General features: G+C 45.2%; 1 protein-coding gene across 1 annotated transcript in view; it reads left to right on the top strand.

Annotated features, from left to right (window-relative positions):
- MED12L (mediator complex subunit 12L) overlaps positions 1-26,329 on the top strand; it is a 432,034-nt gene that overhangs the window by 62,123 nt on the left and 343,582 nt on the right.

Raw genomic sequence — 26,329 nt, 5'->3', positions numbered from 1 at the left:
CTTGACTGGTGCACTAGCTACACTGTCTTCAATGGCTAGAGTAACCATGGCTTTTTGTAGCCATGTATTATCTGTCAGTAGTTAACAAGTAATTATGTAACAACTCTCCAGTTATAATGATCAACATTAGCTACACAATTTGCCCAGGGATTTGCTTTTTTTTTTTTTTTAAGATTACCTGCTATCCAGCTGTGCTTTCTGAGTTTGCCAGTTGCAGCCCACCCATCCTCTATTTTCTTCAGCTAAACAAGAAGTGAGCACATTTCAGAACTTATTTCTGAGAATCTAAAGACCCTATATTAAAAGTTTACATGCCCATTGACATCACAGAAAGGGCTTTGTAAAGAAGGCAAGGAGGGTTCCTTAAGACTTCCCTTTTGATAAATGTATCTAATTCAATAATAGAGAAAAAATCTTCTGGTCCAACTGTTTTGTTAATAATGTTTCTGAAAAATAAGGAGTGACAACTTTTGGAGGTTTAGCACACTAAATATGTTTGAACATCTGTGGAGTAATTCAAATTGAACTGGAAAAGTTTTACAGGTGGTTTTCAGCTGAGGCTTAATGTAAGTTTGAGATTTTTAAAAAATATATATATTTTATTGATTTTTTTTTTTTTTTTTTTTTACAGAGAGGAAGGGAGAGGGATAGAGAGCTAAAAACATCAATGAGAGAGAAACATCGATCAGCTGCCTCCTGCACACCCCCGACTGGGGATGTGCCTGCAACCAAACCAAAATACATGCCCTTGACTGGAATCGAACCTGGGACTCTTCAGTCCGCAGGCCGATGCTCTATACACTGAGCCAATCCGGTTAGGGCTAAAGATTTCTTTCTTTCCCATTTTTCTCTTTGACTCAGAATAAACTTGATTGTTAAGGACTGGAAACAACACATGAAGGACCAAATGTAATAGAAATTAATAATTTAAAAATTGGTGGCAGGAAATTTGTTGTTGTTGTTAATCCCCTTCCAAGGCATTATTCTTCTGATTTTCAGAGAGAGTGGAAGGGAGGGGGAGAAACAGAGAGAAACACCAATGTGAGAGAGACACATCCATTGATTGCCCTTCCACACGTGCCCTGAACATGGCCCTTGACCAGGAATTGAACCCGAGACCCTTAGGTGCTTGGGCTAATGCTCTATCCAGTGAGCCAAACTGGCTAGGGCAGTGGCAGGAAATTTTTAAAGTTTTGTTTGGGACAGGTACATTGATTGGCTGATCTTTATCATCCTGTAATTCATGTCTTGCTACATCTTTCTAGAGGGCAGCATAATTGATAGCATTCCCAGTTGAGGGATAGTGGCCTGGGATGCCATTCATTGGAGAGTGTGTTGTGGATCAGTACTCCACAGGACTTTATCATATACTAGAGGCCCGGTGCACGACATTTGTGCACTGTGTGTGTGTGTGTGTGTGTGTGTGTGTGTGTGTGTGTGGAGGGGGTCCCCTCAGCACGGCCTGCACCCTCTTGCAGGCCTAAGCCAGCAGGCGGACATCCCCCGAGGGATCCTTAGCACTGCCTTGGAAGCGGAAGAGGTTCCTGCCACTGCCACTGGCTGAGCGGTGCTCCTGCGTTGAGCGTCTGCCCCCTGGTGGTCAGTGTGCATCATAGTGATCAGTCAATTTGCATATTAGCCTTTTATTATATAGGATTTTATTGTAATACTTTGCCCTCTGGAAACATAGACTGACCATTTATTTCTCAGATGGACACTCATTTAGGATTGGGGCCTCTATGATTCTGGAAAAAATAACTTGGGATTTTAGGATCTTACAACAGTTTATGGAATTCTAAAACTGGAAGTGACCTTAGAGTGTACTTTTGGTAACTTTCTTTTGACAAAGTGAAACTGAGGCCCAGAAAAGGGGGCTGGATTTAATCAAGGTGTTTGGTGAATAAGCAGAGGAGTTGGACCACCAAACCAGTATTTATGTCAACCAATACTGTGTTAAGGATGATTTGTGCTAAATTGTACTGATGTTATGCCCTTTCCCTCAAGGCAGCCACATTTTATCTCCCTTGAGCAGAGTCAGAGTTATATGTGACTATAGCCAGATTTGAGTACAGTATGGAACAAACAGGTGCTTGGCCGCTCTTGGGTGGTGGTGTGGCGAGCAGCTTTTCTACAAGCTTTAGTGGTTTATGTATTGTCTCAGAATTTATACCCTATCTCTGTATCACCTGTTCTTTTATCCTAATGCTTTCTTTAACTTTTAAGAAACTTTTTTATGTTTCATGTATACACATAAAATGTAAAATTTATTTCATGTGTCTATCATTTAATTAATTAATTTATTTAATATTACATATGCACACATGATTATACAGATTTAAACAAGACGATGAGATTAGAACTTAAAAGTTTGCCCTGACCAGTGTTCTCAGTGGTTAGAGCATCACAGCCTGTGCACCAAAGGGTCGCTGGTTCGATTCCTGGTCCTGCCCCATTTGGGGCATATTCAGGTGGCAGCCAATGGATGTGTTTCTCACATGATATTTCTCTCTCTTTCTCCCTCTCCCTCCTCGTTTCTCTTCGTTTTCTCCCCCTCCATCTCTCTCTAAAAATCAATGGAAAAAATATCCGCTGGTGAGGATTAACAATAACAACAACAAAGGCCATCTTTGCATCTAAAACCTTTGTGTGTGCTGCCTTGTGGGAAATGCTGATTAGTGAGGGAAGTGTGGACTTCCGGGTTGTACAGACCTGGACTGGAATTCTGGTTCAGCCTCTTTGCAGTTGTGTAGCCTCGGGCAACGTGCGTAACTTCTCATTTGTAACTGAGTGTAATGGTGCTTTTCAGAAAAAGTCGAGACGGTGTTACTAAATTAGCATTACATTTGTGTGAGAAAAACTCTCCTGGTAGAAAGTATTCTTATTACTGTAGCTGTAAGTTTTAATTGTTGTTAACCGGTGATTCCTAATCACCCTAAATTTGACTACCATTGTTTTAGTTTATGTCTTATCTGTAGAGAACTTGTAGACCACCCTTATTCCTACCTGCTCCCCACTCTTTGATGTATTAGAACTTTAGACCAGTGATGGCGAACCTATGACATGCGTGTCAGCACTGACACGCGTAGCCATTTCTGATGACACGCGGCCGCATGCCGAGGATGAAACATTTGCTGCTACTGAGGATGAAACATTTGCGAAATAATGTTTTTTCCTCAAAGTGCCACACTAGCCGAGTTATGCTCAGTTTTTTGGCGAAGTTTGACACACCAAGCTCAAAAGGTTGCCCATCACTGCTTTAGACAAAGACACTGTTCCAAGTGTTAGTATCTTTTGGTACGAAATAGCACAAATGAGTTTCGCTACTTTCCCCGGGAAGTTTTGTTCTAACCGTGGTTCCCAGCATAGTCTTGTTTTCTGTCAGCTGTGCATGGTTTATAGCAAAGTGGAATTCTATGCCTCCGTCTTTAAATATCCACAGCTCCCTCCTGCATGCACTTGGCTAAACTGGTGCCCTGGGGAGCAGGTCTTGTTTTGTCCCATGAGGATATTCTTTGAACTTGTCCGGGCTGCAGAGATTTCTGACTCTGGGTGTGGGTCTCAACTGGGCACTTTGGGGATTCATGTAAAGCTGTTAATTTGGGGTGCAGCCACCATCCTTCAGTCTTTTGGGTATTTCATTTGGGCTGGTGCCTATGGAGATGCAGTGTAATCCTTTAGGGAGTTGAAGGACCAGGAAGTGAGGTCTCGCAGTTGCTGGGTTGGCTGGGGACTAACTAAGTAGGGCAAGATGAGGATGAACACAGTTCTAGGATTTTAGTTAAACCAGTTAGCAGGGCCTCCCATGGGGTGCATGCACCTGGACGTGAGGGCAAAGCAGACACGGAAGAATGGAACGAGTAGAAGTTGGAAACTCCAAGAATTGTGATGAATTTAATGAGCTTCTGAACCCCACTTCTGAGGCTTCTTGACAGATGAGACAGGAATTGGAGAAGTTGGAAGGACCCCTGAGGAGATGGGCATGACGAAGAGTTCTCTTTAGGAGTGTTCTCCCAGCGGCGCTGCAAGGAGCTGGTTGACTCAGCCTGACGTCTGAGGGGAAAGCCAGAGGGAAAGGCCTGCCTCCTACACATTCCTCCCTGAGAAGGGAAGTGGAAACACTGACTTTTACATGTCTGTAGATAATTTCTGAAGCTGGGTGATGGCCACAGCAGAGCTTGTTATACCAACCTTCAGCCTATTTCTCTATGTTTTGGGAAATTTACATAATAAAGAACAATGTCTTTATATTGCAAAATAGCATGACTTCTTAAAAAATATACAGGGTGGGGCAAAAGTAGGTTTATAGTTGTTTGCGTGGAAAATAATACAATAATTAGTAAATGATAGTTCAGGAATAAACACTGTGTTTCACGTACTCAAAGCTGTAAGCCTTCTTTTGCCCCACCCTGTGTGTCTAATATTCTGGAAAGATTATCACCCACATTCAAACAGTTGTTAGCTCTTGAGGATGAGAATGAGGGCGATTTTTATTTTCTTTTTTGTGCTAATCTGTATTCCAAGCTGTAACAATAACCGTGTACTACTACTGTCATTGAAGGAAATACCCTAGAGAATAACTATTAGGTAACTTTGACTGAGTTCACAGGAATGGGTCTCTGTGATTGGTTTCTAACCAAGCTAGAGCCCTTTAGCTGATAGGTAGGCCTGGGGGTATTGTAGAATGTAGATATAGACGCTTACACACCTGATGCTGCAAAGCGTGGTAGGGTTGGGGTGGGGGCGCTCATGTGAGCACTTTAGCTCTGCCACATGTGCTGTGTGATTTGGGGTGCTGTGTCTTTTCCCTCATCTATGAGCTGGGAGAATACCACCGAATCATCTAGAGTGTTTTAAATATCAGTATGAAGGAGCATTGTGAGCTTAAATTATTATCAACTGTGAGGTATACATTCAGTGGTGTGCTTGTATTTGCTGAGCATAAAAATTTCAGGAATTTTGTGAGCTGGTTAATAAATACTATGCTGATAGTTTGAAATCTAGTATTTCAATGGGAGTATTTACACCAAGGAAATTGGCAAATGCTACAAATTAGAATTTTTGGTTTTGCTTTTTCCCCCTCTTCCCCCAACCCTCTTCAAAAAAAAAAGCTGATTTTGAAGCATTTGCCAGCACACCACTGGGTCTAGTTGTATGTTGCAGACACTTGGCTGGTGCTTCACCATCATTCTTATCCCAGGTTTCCCTTATCCACTTCCTACAAAAAAGTTTTTAAGGAAAGCCAGATCCTCACTTTCCTAGCCTTTCTTGAATCTTGGAGCGAGCAGATGACTTAATTCTGGCTAAAGACATTTAATGGAAATTGACTACGGGACTTCTGGAAAAGCATTTTTTCTTCGCAGAAAAAAGTACAGGCACGGGGGAGAGTACTCTTTATACCTGATATCTCCTCAGTTTCCTGTCTTTGGAAAAGTAGTAAGAGGATGTGGTAGTTGGAGCCAGGGAATCTCTCTGTACCATGAGGCTACAAGCCTGTGGATGAAACGTCAGTGTAAGACGAGGCGATTGAGTGGCTTTATGAAATTGTTAAAGCTACTGAACTGACCTTGGGACCACCTCTCCCTGGATTTCTTGTTAAGTAAAAGGGTAGATGTCCACGTGGTGTAGCTATTGTTGGACCAGTTGTCAATTTCTTGTGGCTGAAAGCATTCTAGTGTTGTCATGGTACTTCCCATTTAAATTCTGGCACCCTCAAATCATCACAACATGAGCCCCCTTTTCAGAGAATACACATTTCCACAACTCTCCTTCTCTCTGCTTCCTGAGTGCACAGCAGGCCCAGAGCCTGCGTGGAGCACTCTGAACCCTGCCCAGTGCTTCTCAGGTGTGGGGGGGAAGTGGAAGCAGCCCTTTATTTATTTCCACTTTTGGCAAAAAGAGTTATTGGGAAGGGAGGGAGAGCCCTGTTCAGTTTGGTTTGGAGAGGGAGATTCTATCTATCTATCTATCTATCTATCTATCTATCTATCTATCTATCTATCTATTTTCTTTTTGGGGAGGGGGGGAGTTGGGGAAGACCAGGTATATTTAGAGCTAAAATGCAAGTTAGAGGCAGTCTAATTTTGTCATTCAATACAAAAGGAAATTGAGTCCCAGAGAGGTTAACGTGACTGGTTAAGGCAGATCTGGGCCACACACTTGTGTCCTGATTTGTTCTTGCACCTTCGCTTGGCCTTCCTCTGTCAACAGCCTCGCTGCTGGTGAGCACCCTCACGTTGCCAACCCCGGCAGTGAGAGTTGTTCTGATTTTAGGGCACCCAGAGCTCTGTGAGCTGGGGACTGCTCAGCTCACCATTTGGTCTTCTCTGAGCTTTGCTGAATCTTGGATGGTGTTCCTTAGGCAGAGGGAAGAATACCCCGGAAGCTCAGGCACTCCTCTCTTTGTAGTTCTGGTGGAAGGTTCCCAGTCCTTCTATGGCCTTTGGCATAGATAGCCTGGCATTGGCATTTGTGGGCAGTGCATGTGTAGGGAAACGTTCCTATCGAATTTTCTTTTTATTAATCGAGACACTCCTTTATTTATGGTTAGCTTTCTTGGAGATAGAAACACACAAGCTGTACCAATTGCCCACTTCCAGGGAGCAACACTTATATGGCAGTCTATAGGAATGGCTCCCCTTTCCTCTGTAATGCTATGGCCCTGAGAAGAGGAACACAAAATTAGCCCTTGGGTTTTATTTTCCAGGCTTTGAGGGAAACATTAGTATGTGTATGTCTGCCAAACAAACTCAGCCATTCACCCGGTATTATTGAGTACCTTGCAGGCCCTTGGCCAGCTGTGGCTTCATGGTCACAGGACCCAAGATTTTTACTTCCTGCCGTGTGCCTAACTTGGAGCACAGTGCCTGGCCCATACCTGGGACTCACAATTTCTTGTATAAATGGATGTCAGAATAAAGGAATGCTAGGAGCATTGGATATGGTCCTAGGCTCCCAAAGACTTCAGTACAGAACAATAGTTTTCATCAGGGAGAGGCGCACCCCTCCCACAGCCATTAGAACTGTGTGTGCGCTTGTGTGTGCATGTGTGCACACATGCTGTTACTGGCATGTAGTTGGTAGAAGCCAGGGATGTTGTTAACATTCTCCAATGTTCTGGACAGCCTTCCACAATAAGGGATTATCTGGCCTCAAATGTCAGTAGTTCCCAGGCTGAGAGACTCTGGTGTAGAGGGAGTTAGAGCCTCGTGAATGAGCAGTAGAATGTTTCAGATATCCTTTGAGAGGAGTGTGCAAAGTGCTGTGGCACCAAGAAGGAGCAGCCCAGTTTTTGACAGGACCTAGATTTTTTGAGTCTGGAACTTGGAGGATGTGTAGAGTGGATGGGGCTGAGAATGTGGGAGGAAATTAATTCTGGGAAGAGCGTTAGACCAGCATGGGGTTTGCTCTGGGCTGTGGGTCTGAGGCATGGAGGGTGTGCAGGTGTGGGGGACCTGGGTGGGAGCAGGAAAGAAAGGTGTGATCAAGTTATGGGGGCTTTGTATGCTGTGTTGAGGCATTTAGATATTATGGTGGAGTCAATGAGGTGCCATTCAAGGGTGTCAAGGGAATTCTATTTTAGATGACTAAGGGTCACAGTTTGAGGGGACAGTGGCACTGAGGGTCACTCACATTAAGGCAAAGACTGAGTAGCTAGGTGGTCACTGACATTCCAGTCCTGGTGGTTGTTATATTAGTTTCTTGTGGCTGCCATAACAAGTTACCACAAACTGGGAGGCTTAACATGACGGAAATTTATTCTTTCATAGTCTGGAAAACAGAAGTCCAAAGAAAGTGTCAGTAGGGTCTAGTGTCGCACTCCCCTGGAGGCTCTCGGGGAGAGTTCTTCCTTCCCTCTGGTGGATCTAGGTGTTCCTTGGCTTCTCTGTGCCCACCCCAATGTACTTCCTGCCTCCGTCTTCACATGGCTGCTTTCTCTGTGTGTCTGTTCTTCTCTGAGTGTCTTATAAGGATACTTGTTACTGGAATTAGGGCCCACCTGGATAATCTAGAATGATTTCCTCTCAAGATCTGCGAAAACTCTTTTTCCAAATAAGGTACCACTTACAGATTCTAGGATTTGATGTGGACGTCATTCGGGGTCTGTCTATTGACCTGTTAGGGTTGGGAAGAAACGAAGAGAGGATTTAAGAGGTTATTTGGATGGCGCTATAGACACAGTATGGAAGAGAGAGTGATGGGTATAAGAATATACCAACATTTTTAGCTTAGGACCTCTTTAAAATAGTAAACATTTTTGAGGACTCCATAGAGCTTTTGTTTATGTAGGTTATATCTCCATATTTACTGTATTAGAAATAAAAACTGAGAAATTTTAGAATATATATATATAGTTCATTTAAAGTTAATAAACTAATTTCATTTTGAAAATATTTTTTATGAACAGTAACAAACAACGGTGAAAATTGTTTTACATTTTTGCAAATCTCTTTAATGTCTGGATTCTCACATTGAGTTCTACATTCAGTCTGTTACAATATGTTGTTTTGGCTGAAGAATATGAAGAAAACCTGGCTTCACACAGATATATAGCTGGAAAGTTTTTGGGAACCTCAAAGGTCTTGGATGTGGAGAAGCACTGGCTTACACAGTTGGTAGGTAGATTGACGGTGGTACCAAAACACACTATTGGGAACAAAAGAATGTTTTTTACTTTTTTCCAAGTGTTGGGGAGGTTGGGGAGGGGGAGGAGAGAATGAGTTTGTTATCGTAAGAAATATTCAAAGCTGTAAAGAATTTTTGTGAGTTTATTTGAGCTAAACTGTTGACAACTGCTGGGAAGCAGAATCTCAACATATTGAGACAATGCTCTGGAGACTGTTTCTTACCTATCCTATCTAATAAAAGAATAATACGCAAATTGACCATACCTCCGCCACACCCACAAGCCAAGCCCACCAGCCAATCAGGAGCGAGTATGCAAATTAACCCAACCAAGATGGCTGCAGCCATGGAGAGAACAGGAGGCTTGGGTTTCCCCGGCAATGGAGGAAGCCAAGCTTTCCACCTGCCCTGGCCTGCCTTGGCCTCTGCTCAAGGCTACAAAGTTTCAATTATAGAAGATAAGTAAATCCCAGAAACCAGGGCGTCTGCTTGGGTCGCCAGGGGGCATGGCCAGCCTGCAAACCACCACAGGCCCCTCACCTAGGCCGCCCCATACCCCAAGGGAACCCCCACCCTGATCTGGGACACCCTTCAGGGTAAACCAGCTGGCCTCCACCCGTGCACCAGGCCTCTATCCTATCTAATCCTCCTATCTAATAAAAGAATAATATGGAAATTGACCATCACTCCAACACACAAGATGGCTGCCCCATGTGGTCAAAGATTACTGACTCCATGTGGACACAAGATGGCTGCCACAACATGCCAGCAGGGGAGGGCAGTTGTGGGCAATCAGGCCAGCAGGAGAGGGCAGTTGGGAGGGACCAAGCCTGCAAGGGAGGGCAGTTGGGGGCGATCAAGCCTGTAGGGGAGGGCAGTTAGGGGTGACCAGGCCAGCAGAGGAGGGAATTTGGGGGTGACCAGGCCAGCAGAGGAGGGAATTTGGGGGTGACCAGGCCAGCAGAGGAGGGAATTTGGGGGCGACCGGGCCTGCAGGGAAGGGCAGTTGGGGGGGGGACCCAGGCCTGCAGGGGAGAGCAGTTGTGGGGGACCAGGCCTGCAGGGGAGGGCAGTTAGGGGCAAACAGGCTGGCAGGGGAGCAGTTAGGCATCAATCAGGCTGTCAGGGGAGTGGTTAGGGGGTGATCAGGCTGGCGGGGGGGGGGGGTCAGTTAGGGGCAATCAGGACGGCAAGCAGGCAAGCAGTTGGGAGCCAGCAGTCCTGGATTGTGAGAGGGATGTCTGACTGCCCGTTTAGGCCCGATCCTACCTGGATTGGGCCTAAACGGGCAGTCGGACATCCCTTGAGGGGTCCCAGATTGGAGAGGGTGCAGGCTGGGCTGAGGGACACCCCCCCCATGCACGAATTTTGTGCACCGGGCCTCTAGTTTTTTATAAAGGACTATCAAAGGAGGAGCTCTGAGTTACATGAAACCATTGGTGATAGATTAGGGAGGTGGGAGAAAGTAAAGCGGGAAACTTCTGGGATTGGATAAAAAAGTAAAATTATAGGCACATGTTTCTTTTACATAGGTGGGCATAGGGTAGTTAACAGTCAATAATTATCATGATAACAATAACAGTGAGGCAATTTGTGGTGCCCTAACACATTGGTTGTGCCCTGAGAGGTCTGGGAAAAGGGAAGTTACAAGTTACCCTGACATTCCACAGGTATCTTTATATATAAAAGCCTAAGCGACCATTATGACTGGTCAACCAAACGACTGTTCAACCGGTCGCTATGATGCACACTGACCACCAGGGGGCAGACGCTCAGCGCAGGAGCTGTCCCCTGGTCATCAGTGCACTCCCATAGCCAACCTCCTGTGGCCGGCCAAACTTCCACAGTCACTCCCCCCAACCAGCCAACTTCCTGCGCTCCCTTCCCCCAGCCTGCTGGCTCTGCCCCCATTGGTACTGGGTGAGACAGCCCCGATCAGCCCTGATTGTCAGCCAGGCCAGGGGACCCCACCCGTGCATGAATTCGTGCACCGGGCCTCTAGTGTTATTATAGATGCAAAAAGATGATAGGCTCAGTTAAGATCAAAGTTGATCTTTGTCAGGGAAGATACCTGCCTAGGACATGACTACCCACCATAGATGCTTTTTAATTAAAAAGTTTTAATTTCAGCCCGACCAGCATGGCTGGTCAAGGCACATGCTTGGGTTGCAGGCTTGATCCCCATTGAGGAGTGTGCAGGAGGCAGCTGATCAATGATTCTCTCTCTCTCTCTCTCTCTCTCTCTCTCTCTCTCTCTCTCTCTCTCTCTCCCTCTCCCCCCCATTCCCTTCCTCTCTGTGAAATCAATAAAAAAAATGTTTTAATTTTAGACCATCCTTTAGATCTCTGAGTTTGCAAGGCCTTTCCTAAGCTAGTCAGGTTAGCATGTGGCCCCTTTTTGTCCACACCTGTTGAGAGTGTGCAAATAGATGGAGGAGCAGGCTGACTCTGAGGATGCAGCCTTTTAGAACTGGACTTCCTGCATCTTGTCAGCAGGACCTCTGAGGAGAGCGGTTGGAGGGAGGTGAGTATGGGGTGATGGGCGGCCTGAAGGGAGAGCTAGTGGGGTGACTCCAGCTACATTCGCCTCCTCTTAGGGTTTGCAGCCTCTCTTCGTCAGGACCTTTACACCTGTGGCTCCTGTGGCCTGCTTGCCTCACTCTTATCACTGCAAAGTGATGGTTTGCTCTTCAGCATGCAAAACAATTTGTGTTTGATTTATTGTCTGCTCTGTTCCCCAACCATTGTAAGTTGCACGAGGTAGGGACCATGTCCCTTTTGTCTCCCACTGATAACCAGAGGCAAGGAGAGGTAGGTGGTAGGAGTTAAATATTTATTGATAGGATCTGGTGGTTATTAGAAACCTGGTGAATCAAGATGTAGTGCAGGGCATTGGCGGTGTTAAATGTGGTTTAAAGGTGTTAAAATGTGGTTCTCACCATTGAGGAACTTTGGGTGGAGGGCTGGCCGTCCTGTCTGCAGGTAGTCAGCTCAGTAAAAGGTTCATTGGGGTGGCGGGAACAAATGAGGGAGTGGCCAGTACTCTGGAGGGGTCAGAAAAATCTTCAGAACTGTGGGTGTTTTCCAGCTGGCAAGGATACAGAGATGGGAAATAGGACCCCATTTTTGGAGGAATTGCTAAAAGTTCAATAAAGCAAGAGTATATTGAATCTATAAACTTGACTGTGTTCACAGATTTTGGGGATGGTTGAGGGAGAGGAAGGGATAAAACCTGCTAGAGAGAAAAGGGGTATGTATCAGCTTGGTCCTGGGGTCAGAAGGTCAGGACCCACGGGGAGTGATGGCTTATCTACACTGCATTCCAGATCGCTGCCTCGAAGGAAGAGGGGAGACAGCACTGGAAGGGGGCTCCCTGTCTACCTTGCACTTTCTACAGGAATTTCCAGTCAGTTTGTGCAGAGATTTTCCTCAGCAAGAATAAACTTCGCCTTCAACCCACATCCAGTGTGCACACGCTGTCCTGTCAATTAAAATTTGGTAGAATTTGCTGCTTTTCTTTTCCAGCCATTCCATTCATGGATTAATCTAATGAAGTTGTTGAGATTAGGACCATATACAGCATTGGCCACAGTGGAAAAAAAAAGTGTTCTGTCTGAACTGTTGTTGGAATTTCTTGCTAAGATTCTGGTTTATGTAAAGATATGAGGTTCCATCAAAACTGTGCCTAAGACTGAGCTAAATAATTTATCTTTCTCCGTTTTTTGGTTTTGATTTGGTTTTTTAAAACTACACACAGTGCTGTCTTAGTAGGCTGTATGGAAAATAGTTTCCGGTCAGAGCTGTTTTTACTCTTTGGTCAGTTTGAGGTTAAATGTCAGCTCCTTCTGGGAAGAAAATTATGAATTGGAGACACTGTTTACTAGTACATTATTCTCACATGAGACCTACTTTTAAGTCATCATTAAATAATTGAAATGTTTTGGAAGTTATGGTTTTATTTACTTAGTACTTGATGTATATGTGCCTCCCACTAGCCGACTTGGGATGTAGAAAAGATAGGAGCCTGCAGTCTGTCGCCTCTGGCACAGAGCTTCTCAAAATGTCTGTAGTGAAGGACTGGTTTTCTTTTTAAAATTAATTTTCAACCTGTTGCACTGGTATAAATATATGATGAAGATGAATTACTAGAAAAATGACATGCTGATGGAATGTAGTGGCTTTTCCAAGCCCTCATGCTCAGCTTCTGCAGGTTTCTTGTGGGATCCGTACGGGTTTCAGATCACACTATGAGTAACACTGCTCTAGAAATTAACACCTCGTGCACATAAAACCATTAGAAAATGATCACTGTATTGCTTTTATTTATTTTAAACTTGAGGAATAATATATCCATTCAACACAGTGTATAAAGTGCCACTTTTCATTATGATATCCGATGTTGATTGTGTTGGTCATTTGAATGTTTTCTGTGTTTGGTTTTATGCCAGATTCATAAACACCCTTGAGGTGGGTGCCTTTTTACAGATGTGGAAATTGAGGTACAGAGAGGGGTTACTGAGCTTGCCCAAGGTCAGTTAGCTGCACACTGATGGAGTTGGCTACTGAGCCCCTGCTGCAGCCATTGTGCTCTCTGTATAGTGAGGCTGAAAGCGCTGTGAGTTCAGAAAGGAGAGGGTTGGGACACGTGGAGGTTTCACAGGAGGATGGAGGGTGTGAAGGGCAGGGTCTGAGTAAGAGGGGACATGCTGCCCCCTTCCTTATGACAAAGCTGGGAGGCAGGAGGAGTGAGGCACAGGATAAGAGGGGCGGTGTCTCCGCAGATCAAGCAGGTTGGGGTGAGGATAAGCTCAGGAGGTCCTGCTGTCAGGTTTATCTCACTAGCTCATGTCTAATAAATCCAGTGGCGGGAGAGTGCAGTCCAGGAGGCTGCGAGGGAGGTGGCTGTGCTAACCACAGCGTGAAGTAAAAAGGACTTTAAATAGGACTGGAGAAGAATGGGCAGCTGGTGACAAATTGGTCAAAGGAAAGGAGGAGAGGAGTGTGAAAACGGGCTTCTTTGACGCTGTTCAGGATGAAAGTGCCGTTGCCTGAGGATCTCGGAGTCCCACCTTTTTGTGCCCTGTCTTTAGTGGTCTGACCAGGTATCGAGAAATACTGGATTGCTGAATTGGAAGAAATGTTTGGACTCTTCACCCTGTGACTTCTGGCATGAACTTAATTTACTGAAGAGCTTATGACTGAAAGGGCCTGTTTGCCTGTGGTTTATGTCACCTGTCCATGCCCTCAGTACCTGGTGTCCACCTCCCGTGGGCCGCCTTGGTGATGGTTAATCGACAGAATTGCTTGGAAGGCTGGCTAAGCTCCCTGGAAGAGGTGGGGAGATCAACCTCCTGAAAACAAAGAGGGTGAAGGCTGAGGGTGGTCACCGAGGTTAATGTTTAGACTACATTTGTGGAGGTGGACTCAGGACATTTGTTTTCTTGGCTCGAAATTGTAGGTTTAGCCTCACTGTTTTCGAGCAACTGACCTAAAACAAACTCACCACCAACAACAAAAAAGACACATTCCCAGGTTCTGTTCTCTCCCAAGCAGGAAGAAGGGTGTTCTGCATTCTTACCTGATTTCTCCTGCATCCATTTATTCATATCACCAGCACGTTTTCCTTTTTTATGAATGTGCAGTTCATTTGGTGGAAATCACACAACATGCCTTCCTGCAGGCGTGTGCCCGGTGAGGGGTCAGGGAGGGAATTAGGCAAGGGGGTCAGAGGATAAACAGAAGGGACCAGGTTGGGAGTGTGTGTCAGCTGCCTAGACCAGTGGTCGGCAAACCGTGGCTCGCGAGCCACATGCGGCTCTTTGACCCCTTGAGTGTGGCTCTTCCACAAAATACCACGTGCGGGCGCACATGTACAGTGCGCTTGAAACTTCGTGGCCCATGCGCAGAAGTCGGTTTTCGGCCTGGGCGAGTCTATTTTCAAGAAGTGGTTCTAATGCCGAGCCACACTCAAGGGGCCAAAGAGCTGCATGTGGCTCTCCTGCCGCGGTTTGCCGACCACTGCCCTAGACAGTTAACTTCTGAGGACAGAAGCCCAGGACAGAAGCCTTGCTTGTGTGTTTCTCTGCCCTCAGGTCACCTATCATAGTGGGCAGGAGATCCAGGACTAGGTGAAAAATAGGATTTACAGGCAGAGTTTACATTTGATGGGATTGCAGTGTAAGAATTTTATAGGACTGTGATTTACCTGAGCAGTTGGGGGTTTTGGGGAGAGGCTGTCTTAAATAAAATGCTGGGCGGGTTAAACTAGTGGGCACCTCAAGTCCTCTTTCCTGCATTACGATCATGCAGTTTTCCCGAGAGCCACATCCAGGTGTTTGGTAGTGAGGGTGGCATGCGCTTGGATGTGATTTGAATATGAATTAATGGGATACAGCAATTCAGATAAGAGTGTAATAAATGCTAAGTATATTTAGATGTAATTTGAAGCCAAATCTCTCACACTTTAAAATGGGAAGGAGGGACTGGCTGCGTAACCAGGCTGCTTATGGGTAGGGTGGGCTATCATGGGGAACTGGCCGTCTGAGAGCTGCACATTCTCAGCATGTCATCCGTGGTGGACGTTTCATCCCATTCATTGGCAAGTTACTGAGTAACCGGCCATGTGCATGGGGGCCTGCATATGCTGGCCATACAAAAGATCGCAATTACATGACAATGGGGATCCCATTTTTGAAGTACTAGGTGTGTGCCTCCCATGTGGTTTTCACTTACTCTTTACAATGGGCATGTAAAGGTGGAGGTATCTCCATTTCATAGACAAGAAGGCAGCCCGATTCCACTGTAGGTTTGTTGGGACCATGCTAACTCCTCAAAGGTCTCACTGCCCTGGAGCGTACGTGGACCTACTGGGGGCCGGATTCTGCCATGGTCCCTTAACCATTTCACTTCTGCCAACCTCCCAGCCTTAGCTTCTCTCCATGTAAGATGGGGACCTGTCCTGCCACGGCCACTTGGCTCATATGAGGATGGCATGAATGCTGCTTCAAGGTCAGGGTTCTCCTGTTTTTGCCTGCTTTCAGGACAGATGTGAAGACGAACATGTTGTTTTGTGTTGAGTTCATATCCTTTTGGTTTCCCCAAGTCCCCACCATTAGTGATTGATGGCCTGCAGGTGTGGTTTGGGTGGGGGTTAATATTAATTGCAATACAGATGAGTGTGGATGTATAGAGCCGAGTTTCAGATTTGGCTCTGATGCAAATGTGGCCCTGGTGTTAGAGACGCACTACTACTGGGTTGCCATTGAGGGGAGTTCTGTCTCCCTTAAGTCAGTCTGGCCCATTTCCTGGGCCCTCGTCAGGAGGGCCTCTCTCTTTGTTCAACTTCTCAAACCACTATTAAGTGACACCTGACTTAGAAGAGATGCAGGCGGAAATGACTCCCCATTGCTGTGGTGCAGGGGGCTGGTGTCTGCTCATACAGAGCCCTGATGCCTTTCCCAGCCGTGGGGCTCTGCAGCCGGTCCTGCTGCCGCCACATGGCCCAGACCCTGATTTTGAAGGGTGGGCTGGCCCTGAGGGGTAGAGCAGAGCTTCACTTCCCACATCCCCTACAAGTATGTTTTACTTTGCCAGGGCTGCCATAACCAAATGCCACCACTGGATGATAACAGTTGTGCACATACATTCCCTCACAGTTCTGAAGGCTAGAAGTCCACAAGGCGGGGCCACACCTAGGGGGCTCCAGGGGAGGATCCTTGCCCCTCCAGCTTCTGCAGCAGCCCAGGCATATGTGGCTGTGGCCGCATAACTCCAGCCTCTGCCTCTGTCTTCCCTGTGGTCTCTTCCCTGTAAGGGCACCAGCCACATTGGGTTAGGACCCACCCTCATTCACTAGGACCTCTTGACTTGATGGTGTCTGCAGAGACCCTATTTCCAAATAAGGTCCTTTGCACAGGCACTGGGGTTAGGACTCATATCCTTTTGGGGTATACAGTTCACCCTACAACAGTGTGCCTGCAGATCTATTTCTAGACTTTCCTCTGCGGGCATCCGTGTCGTCTGGGTCCTCCTGGCTCAGGAGATCCTAGGCCCCCTCCTTTGTTCCCAGGAACTTCAGGCTTCCAGCCAATTCTTTTTTCTCCTGTTACCTTCAGCTACTTCCTTCACTGGATTTTTGGTGCCATGAAAACGTGCACAGGAGCCTCACATCTTAGATCTCCCTCTGCCCCAGGACCCCATCTCCCCTGGTCTCCCCTCTCACTAGACTTTCCCAAAAGCATCCTGTGTGCTCAGTCTCCTTCACTTCCTACTTCTTCCTCTGCTCCTTCCAGTCTGGCTTCTGCCCTCGTCGTTCCACTGAGACCCCTCTCAGGTCACGGGTGCCAGCCACATTCCCAGCAGCACTTCCTCTTGTGGCTCCCTTGGTGCAGAGGTGTCCTCGCTCGGCTTTGAGCCACAGCACTCCTAGTTTCCTTCTCTCCTCTCTGGTCAGGCCATCTCCGCCTCCTTCGAAGGCTTTTCTTCCTCTACCTGGCCATTAACTCAATGTTGGATTTTTGTGGGATCTGTTGTAGGCCCTGTGCCCTCTCACTTCACCTTGTCCCCAGGTGATCTTAGCCACGCCAGGCTTCAGTGACTACCATGCAGACAACTCACACCTTGATGAGTCTAGCCTAGGTATCTTTGCACTCCAGACCTGTACACCCAGTTGCCTCTAAGTAACATCTTGTTTTGTTTGTCTGCTGTCACACTTACATTTACAACTGAACTTGTGATTTTCTCTTCCCTCTAACCCCGCCCAACACTGCTGTACCTTGTCTTGAGCAGTTACCACCCAGAAATGTGAGGGACATTTTTTACAACCGACCTCTTTTTTCCTTTTAAATATATTTTTATTGATTTTAGAAAGGAAGGGAAAGGGAGAGAGAAACATTGATGAGAGATGAGAGTGAAACATCCATTGGCTGCCTCCTGCACACCCCCTACTGGGGATTCAGCCTGGAACCCATGGCAACCTCTTGGTGCACAGGACAGTGCTCAACCAATTGAGACACACTGACCAGGACACAACCTCACTCTAACATGTCAACAAAAGCCCTATTGAGCAGCCCTCATAAATATCCCTCTTTAGATCCACTTTTATCCACCTCTGTCACCACCATCTTGACTCTAACTACCATCCTCTGAAGTCCTGACTGTTAGGAGAGCCTGATAACTGTTTCTAATCCCTGCCCACAGCCTTCCATCTAGTCTGAACCTACTCCAATCAGTTGTTTACACTGCAGACCTATTCAGGTCAGGTAATGCCATCCCTCTGCACAAAACCCTTTACTGTTCTGATGATAAAGACAGTCCTTCACTTGGTCCACAGACCTGTGTGGTCTGTCCCCACCTACTGCTCAAGCTCATCTCACAGCTGCCTGCCTTCTGCTCCTGCTATGACTGCATTCTTTCCTTCATTTCCCAGCCCTCTGGCTTTTACATGTGCTCTTCCCGCCTCTCCTCTTTACTTGTTAGGGACACACATGCCCATGATTGCTATGCCTTCCTGATGAACTCGCCCTTTTATCATTATGATCTTTGATGTCTTAAAGTCCACCTTATCCGTATTAATATAGTCACTCGAGCCCTCTTATGTTCATTGTTTGCACGGTATTTATCTTTTTCCATCTTTGCCATCAACTTATCTGCCTTTATATTTAAAGTATACCCCATAGTTGGCTTTTTAAATTTTATTTTATACTTTTCCAACAAGTATTATTAATTAAGCCATGATTCAGGATCTTAAGGTGGCATGTACCCAGGTTCCCCTTCACCTCTCTGGGAGAAGATGGAGGACAGAGGATAGGTGGGATACAGCCAGTTCAGATCTTCCCAGGAAATGTGCCTTCTGCCTGGCGGTCATCCCAGGCTGACACCAGGATAGGGGGCAAAGGGACGTGTACACCTGCTGGTATCTTTCACACACAGAGCCATCACACCCTTTAGCAGTCATTGCCTTCTCACAGCAGTGAAAGTCCAGATAGTTCTGCCAGCAGTTCCTGGTCTGCTTCTGGTTGGGGAAGTGGCTGTCGAAAGGAGCTGGTTAGCCCTAGCCAGTTTGGCTCAGTGGATAGCGCATTGGCCTGTGGACTGAAGGTCCCGGGTTCGATTCTGGTCAAGGGCACATGCTGGGTTGTGGGCTCGGTCCCGAGTAGAGGGCATGCAGGAGGCAGCCAATCATTGATTCTCTCTCATCATTGATGTTTCTATTTCTCTCTCTCATCATTGATGTTTCTATTTCTCTCCCTCTTCCTTCCTCGCTGATATCAATAAAAATATATTAAAAAAAGAAAAAAAAAAAAAAGAAAGGAGCAGGCTGACAGGTCTTGATTTTGGTCTTGCTGTCTCCTGCCTTGTTGCTGACCTCTAAAGACGGCCCTGAAGCCACTCTGTATAGTTGGGTTTTGCGTTTCTGTCCATTCTGACAATCCCTGTCTTTTAATTGGAATCTTAGGTCATTAACATTTAATTAGCCTTTAATGTAATTATTAATCTGGTTGGATTTAGGTATATGATTTTACTATTTGTTTTTTTCATTTTACTATAGCTATTTTAAAAAGTAATTTTAATTTACCTCTTGATATTTTACTTACGCCTCTTCACATAGGGTTATTTATTTATTTGTGATAGCTCTAGGGGTTACTATATACATCCCTAATTTTCATTCTTAAGAATTCATATTGTATCACTTTATGTAAGATGTCAGCCTGGTCATTGTAAGGGTCCTCCTTAGTTAGCTCTACTTTTGACTCACCGCTCAGCTCAAAGGTCGCTTCTTCAGGGAATTCGTGTTTGACTTCTCAGACCGGTGAAGCCCCTGTTATGTACACTCCGAACAGGTGGTACTTTTCCTTGGGGCATTTATCACACTTGCAGCTTGCTGGCTGTGGGAGCCCCAGTACTTAGGACAGTGCTGTATCCTTAGTTATTCATTGATTGAATGAACGTTTCCTAGATGCTGTTAAATCCCCTCGATGCTGTTAAAGATAAAGAAATAGATGCAGGGGAGCCCTGAGTTGTGGCTTAAGGAAGTTTTCATGATAATGTACTCCAGAGGATGGGAATGGCATTATGTAAGGCTGAGAGGTTGAAAAGACAATGTGTGTGGAAGGAATATTATAGTCAAGTAGATTAAATGAGAGTTAAAATCTATACTAATAAAAGGGTAATATGCTAATTAGACGGGACGTCTTCCAGGCGTCCTTCCGGACAAAGCCTCGAGGCAGAGGCGGTTAGGGGTGATCAGGCCGGCAGGGGACAGCAGTTAGGGGCGATTAGGCAGGCAGGGGAGAGTGGTTAGGGGCGATCAGGCAGGCAGGGGAGAGGTTAGGGGCGATCAGGCCGGCAGGGGAGAGCGGTTAGGGGTGATCAGGTCGGCAGGCAGAGGCCGTTAGGGGCGATCAGTCAGGCAGGCAGGGGCAGAGGCAGAGGCGGTTAGGGGTGATTAGGCAGGCAGGCAGAGGCGGTTAGGGGCGATCAGGCAGGCAGGCAGAGGTAGTTAGGGGCGATCAGGCAGGCAGGCAGAGTGGTTAGGGCCAATCAGGCAGGCAGGCAAGTGAGTGGTTAGTAGCCAGGAGTCCCGGATTGCGAGAGGGATCCCAGATCGGAAAGGGTGCAGGGTGGGCTGAGAGATCTGGCCCCCCCCACTTCCCACGCATGAATTTCGTGCTCCGGGTCTTTAGTATAAAAATAAAAAGTAGCTCTAAGTTTTTATAACAATAGCCACCATTTATAGAGTACTTTATCGACTATACACTGTGCTAAACTCTTTGTACATTTTGTCTTATGTAATCTCAGCCCTGTGAATTATTCTTGTCTCATTCAAACGAAGCATCTGAGGTACAGAGAGGTCAGTTATCCTGTTTCCAGCCACAGGTAAGGGCCCTGCATTCACACTCAGACCCTGTGATTTTGCCACTTAGAATGGAAGCGAGACTGGGAAGCGAGGCTTAACTCTTCAGGGCATTGAGTGCCTGTCCTAGGTAATTGTGTTTTGATCCAGGGTCTGAGTCCGGCGGAGAGAGGGCCCATAGATGTTATTGATGGTGTGTATACTGTTAGGCTAGATGCTTCTAATCTTTAGTTCCTTGTGGAAAAAAAAAAAGAATAGTAGAAAGCCCTCTGAGGGTTTGAAAAGGTGAGTGCAGGAAAGAAAACCTGTTTCAGGAAGGTTAATTTAGGGGCACCTGGTAGGCTGCATTCAGGTGAAAGTCTGGACAGGGGAAGGCCACTGAGGAGCCGTGGCCAGGGCCTGCTGTGACAGTGGCCACAGACGAGGGAGGTGGCTGTCATATTTTAAAGGAAGGAATAAATGTGAGATGTTTTGAGAGAAATTTGGATAGAATTGGTTAATGGTGAGGTGTGAAGAAAGAAGGATTATTCACTTATCTTCTAGGTCAGCAGTCGCCAACCAGAGTTCCACGGACCTGGTGGTCCGTACTGTCCGAAAGGTTGGCAACCACTGTTCGAGGTCATTTATATCTGCTAACTGTGCTTCTTGACGATCATTAAACTCATCCATCAGGAGGATTATCATAGCCTCCTTTCTCAGGTTGGGATCTGTAGACTTCCACAGGGATCTGAGAAACTGTTCTTTTCAGGGAAAGGTAGACAAGGCTAGGAAAATAGTTACAGAGCTATTCTTTAGTTTCGTTTGGTTTGGGGAGAACCTAGCTCTCACAGCCTGTCAGAGAGGGACATTTTTCTATTTCTGTCACTGCCACCCCTGTGGACGTTTGTTTAGTTCAGTTACTGAGTTTGTTTGTGGTGTGAGTAGGTGACTGAGGAAAGTGAGTTGCCTCTGCGCGTGCTCTGGGAGTCAGATGAGACCTCTGGAGGAGGTTAAATGGGTGTGTGTGCCCACCTGTGTCTGTGTTTGTGTGCATTTCTTATCTGCTTTTTAGATGGTCATTGAAAATCATGTTAAACTGACCTTTTTTTCTTTGAGTGAGAAAGCGTAACCAGTTTCCAAATTAGCATCAAAATGTTTTCACTTTCCTGAAGGAACTTTTTATTGAAATTAAAGGATTGCTTTGAAAGTGATCCAAAAAGTAAGATCAGTCTCTGAAGTTCAAGATAAATGCATGAGATTTGTGGATGCATTTGGAGTTCACCCAAAGTATCAAAGGCTGGTTACTGTACCGGTATTAAATATGAAAATGCACAGCGAACACTGGCCTTTCATATGGACATGGGCCAGTTTCGAGGCTTTTATTTCTGTTTGTCTCTGGTTTCCTGTCTCTCTAACATTGCTTTAAGGCTTATTATTTTAGTTAAAACCAATGGCAAGAGGTGTGAGAATCCGCTTTTCTCCATGTTGAGGTCATGTTTGGACCAATGATTTTTGTTTGTTTGGTTTTGTTTTATTTTGGTTTTATTTATTTATTTATTTATATTTATAGTTTTATTTATTAAGGTATTACATATGTGTCCTTATCACCCCATTGTCCCCCCACCCCCCCCACTCATGCTCTCACCTCCCTGGTGTCTGTGTCCATTGGTTAGGCTTATATGCATGCATACAAGTCCTTTGGTTGATCGCTCCCTTTTACCCCCACCCTCTCCTACCTTCCCTCTGAGGTTTGACAGTCTGATCGATGTTTCTCTGTCTCTGGATCTGTTTTTGTTCATCAGTTTATGTAGTTCATTATATTCCACAAATGAGTGAGATCATGTGATATTTATCTTTCTCTGACTGGCTTATCTAGCTTAGCATAATGCTCTCCAGTTCCATCCATGCTGTTGCAAATGGTAAGAATTCCTTCTTTTTTACCGCAGCATAGTATTCCATTGTGTAGATGTACCACAGTTTTTTAATCCACTCATCTGCTGATGGGCACTTAGGCTGATTCCAAATCTTAGCTATGGTGAATTATGCTGCTATGAACATAGGGGTGTGCATATATCCTTTCTGATTGGTGCCTCTGATTTCTTGGAATATATTCCTAGAAGTGGGATCACTGGGTCAAATGGGAGTTCCATTTTTAGTTTTTTGAGGAAACTCCATACTGTTTTTTCACAGTGGCTGCACCAGTCTGCATTCCCACCAGCAGTGCATGAGGGTTCCTTTTTCTCTGCATCCTTGCCAGCACTTGTCATTTGTTGATTTGTTGATGATAGCCATTCTGACAGGTGTGAGATGGTACCGCATTGTTGTTTTGATTTGCATCTCTCAGATGATTAGTGACTCAGAGCATCTTTTTATATGTCTTTTGGCCTTCCTATGTCCTCTTTTGAAAAGTATCTATTTAGGTCCATTGCCTATTTTTTGATTGGGTTGTTTATCTTCCTTTTGTTAAGTTGTATGAGTTTCCTATAAATGTTGGAGATTAAACCCTTATTGGTGATAACATTGGCAAATACCAATGATGCTTTTGACTTGTTGAAATCCATGTGCTGCCTGGTCTGGTGCACAGCTGCTCTGGGCCACCGGGCAAGGACTGTGATACACTCTCAGCTGGCGTTGGCTCTTGGCGGAGTAAATATCAGGTCTTGCACATGTTATACAATGTTCCCTCGATGCTGTTAATGACAAAGAAATACATTTAAGCCCTAGCCGGTTTCGCTCAGTGGATAGAGTGTCGGCCTGTGGACTGAAGGGTCCCAGGTTTGATTCTGGACAAGGGGACATGCCTGGGTTGTGGGCTTAATCCCCAGTAGGGGGCATGCAGGAGGCAACCGATCAATGATTCTCTCTCATCATTGATGTTTCTATCTCTCTATCCCTCTCCCTTCCTCTCTGAAATCAATAAAAATATATTTTTAAAAAATTTAAAAAAAGAAATACATTTTAAACTCTCTGAATTCATTGTTGTTCCCTCCTCCCAAGTATTAAAAATATTTTCTTTTACTCCCCATGTCATACCGTGGGAAATTTTAAAACCTCTAACAAGGGGTCCTTTTACTGGAAAAGGTTTGGCATTGCTGAACTAGTGCCCAGAGCACAGTTCTGGGAATGAGACCCTGGTTAATAGTTGGATGTGCCCCAGGTTTTTTAGGTTTTAGTTGTTTCACCTTTGCAGATAGGCAAAGTAGCAGCTGATGGTTCTGTTCATTCTAAGAATCATTGAGTAGTTGTAATGGAACAAGTTTAAATCTCTGAAGGAGCATTGTAAGAATTTTGGTGGTTATCTTTTATTTTAGAAAAATCTTTGAAGAGGCTTGTTAAAAGATAAACTGAGCATATTACAATTTTAGGAATTTATTTGAGCAAAAATCAAACCGGGCAGCAAAAAACTAGAAGTGGTTAAAAGTGCCCCATTATCTGGAGCTGGGGAAAAATGTTTATAGAGAAATGGTGGAAGCAAAGTAAGGAAATGATTGGTTGTAGCTTAAACCCTAGCTGGCTGTTTGTGATTGGCTAGGTTTGGCTTTCGCTGCATTAGAGCTACCTCAGTTGAATGGCCTCCTTGTTTAATTCATTAAAACATTTTAAAAATTGATTTTAGAGAGAGGAAGGGTGGGGGAGACAGAGAAGACATCAATTTGTGGTTTCACTCATTGATGCATTCATTGGTTGATTCTTGCACATGCCCCACCGGGGATTGAACTGGCAGCCTTGGCGTAGCAGGGTGATGTTCCAACCAACCAAGGCACCAGGCAGAGCCTCCTTGTTTAATTACTTTAACAATTTTCCTTTTGGTGGACCTCTCATACATGAGAGATTGACCAAAAATTTGGCATTAATGCCACTCTCAGAGTTAAATTGCTCTTTTCTCTTTGTGAAACTCACAGGTGATGATGTCAGGTTCATGGAAGAATTGTTTTTGCTGTTGATCCTGTTTTTCATCTTGTTTCTGTTTCTCTAAGTGCAATGGGACCATCTGATGTGTTGCTGATGGCTGCAAACATGCATTTAAATCTGAGAGAACACAGTGCACCAGGAAGGTTATAGTGACTTTTAGGAGGGTTGTACCAAAAGACTGAAGTGTGCTTCTTAGCTAGGGCCCCCATCGAACCAAACCAGTTGATGTCATATAAGTCACAAAAGTACTATATGAGTTATCAACATCAACCTGTTCAGCCACATAGCTTGTCTATTAATTTTTATTTTAATTAATTAATTAATTAGCTAATTAATTTTTTGCATTTCTATAATACCAGAGGTGTTGATTCAGATACAACAGGAGGTATTTGCTATACAAGTAATACAGAGCAATTCTATTATCTAAAATCAGCTTAGCAAGAGAGCCTAGGGACTTGGTTGTGCTGCCATGGCTTGAGGAGTGGATTCTGCAGTGGTTGCCAGAGTTAAGGGTAAGTTTCCAATCATGTTTGTACTAACTCCAAGCCAAGGAAGAAGGGACTGTCCAAATGACCACCATCCGGAGGGGCTAATATCTGCTGGCAAACTTCTTTTTGGTCGGTAGTATAAATAGAAGGAAATGTACCAAAGGTGAGTTTCTGAGGTATTATGAAGGGACAGTAGGACATTAAATACAGCGAAAGCACATTGTTCTTTCATCCTCCAGCTGTCAAGACAGTGAGTTACCCAAGTATAGGTACGGGTACCAAACCTCCACATAAAAAGGCTAGCCAGTCTGGCTGGTGTGACTCAGTTAAGCATCATTTGGCCCACTAAAAGGTCGCTGGTTCAGTTCCTGGTTAGGTCAGGGCACATGCCCGGGTTGTGGGCTCCATCCTCTGTTGGGATCTGTGCCGGAGGCAACCAATCTATGATTCTCCTTCTCTCTTCCTCTCCATTCCTCTCTCTCAAATTAGTAAAAACATATTTAAAAAAAATGGCTAGCCAGGAGGTGTAAGTAGGGTGAGGCTCCCTGGTAAGTATTATCATATCAATAAAAATACATCCCATTGTATTTTTGGGAAATTTAGGGTGTGAGCATCATTCAACCAAGACTCAAATATGGTATTATCACATATTGGAGGACCACCTAAATATATGGGTCTTACAGCAGGTCTACAAATGATATGATTTATACTGCCTGTGTCTTTTATATGTATTCAGTGGATCTCATTTTCCCACCCCAGGGGCTGGTTAAATTGAGGCAAGGAAAGGGAGTATGTGAATTTAATGTTTTATCTTTACAAAAGGGACCTGCAGAACAATTTAGGCATCCAGTGGCATTTGAGACTCCAGTGAAATTTCTTGTAGGATGAACTAAGGGGTCTCTCCCTTCGTGTACTGATTATGGTTTGGCACGACAAATCCAGCAGTGAAGTTTCCTGCAGTAGCTGTTAGTTGTGAAATCCTAATAAAAGTGTTGTCTTCCCATGCACTGATAGAGAGAAAAAGCATATAGCAAATAGGCAAAAGGAATAGAGGTTTCATATTGGAGATGAAAGTCTTGATCTGTGATCTTGAGAGAGCTGTTCACCTCGAGATGCCTGCCCCTCGGGCGGCATCTCTCTGGCCAATTTGAACTTGAGGTCTCTGGCTGTATAGTTTTAAGAGTCTGGAGAGTCAGTTGGGAGAGGTGGACCCAGGGTTCAAGTCTCTGAAGTTTGGTTACTGCCTGGGTAGCGAAGAGGACTTGGTATGGTCTCTCCCAACCAGGTTCAAGGACAGGCTTTCTTAGGTGTCATTTTCAGAAGGCCTACTCTCTAGGTTCTACGTTGTGGATGGCTCAGCTATCTGTAGGAGGAAAGGTCCTGGAAAGCTTCCTTTACCTGGTGGAAATAAACTTGGACATAATGCATTCATTAATAAAGCTTCACGTTATTAAGCCATGTCAGAATCTATGAG

The sequence above is a fragment of the Eptesicus fuscus genome, chromosome 3 (genome assembly GCF_027574615.1).
Source record: "Eptesicus fuscus isolate TK198812 chromosome 3, DD_ASM_mEF_20220401, whole genome shotgun sequence".
Classification (NCBI taxonomy): domain Eukaryota; kingdom Metazoa; phylum Chordata; class Mammalia; order Chiroptera; family Vespertilionidae; genus Eptesicus; species Eptesicus fuscus.
Note: the sequence above shows the minus strand (reverse complement) of the source record. Positions and strands in the feature narration are given on the sequence as shown.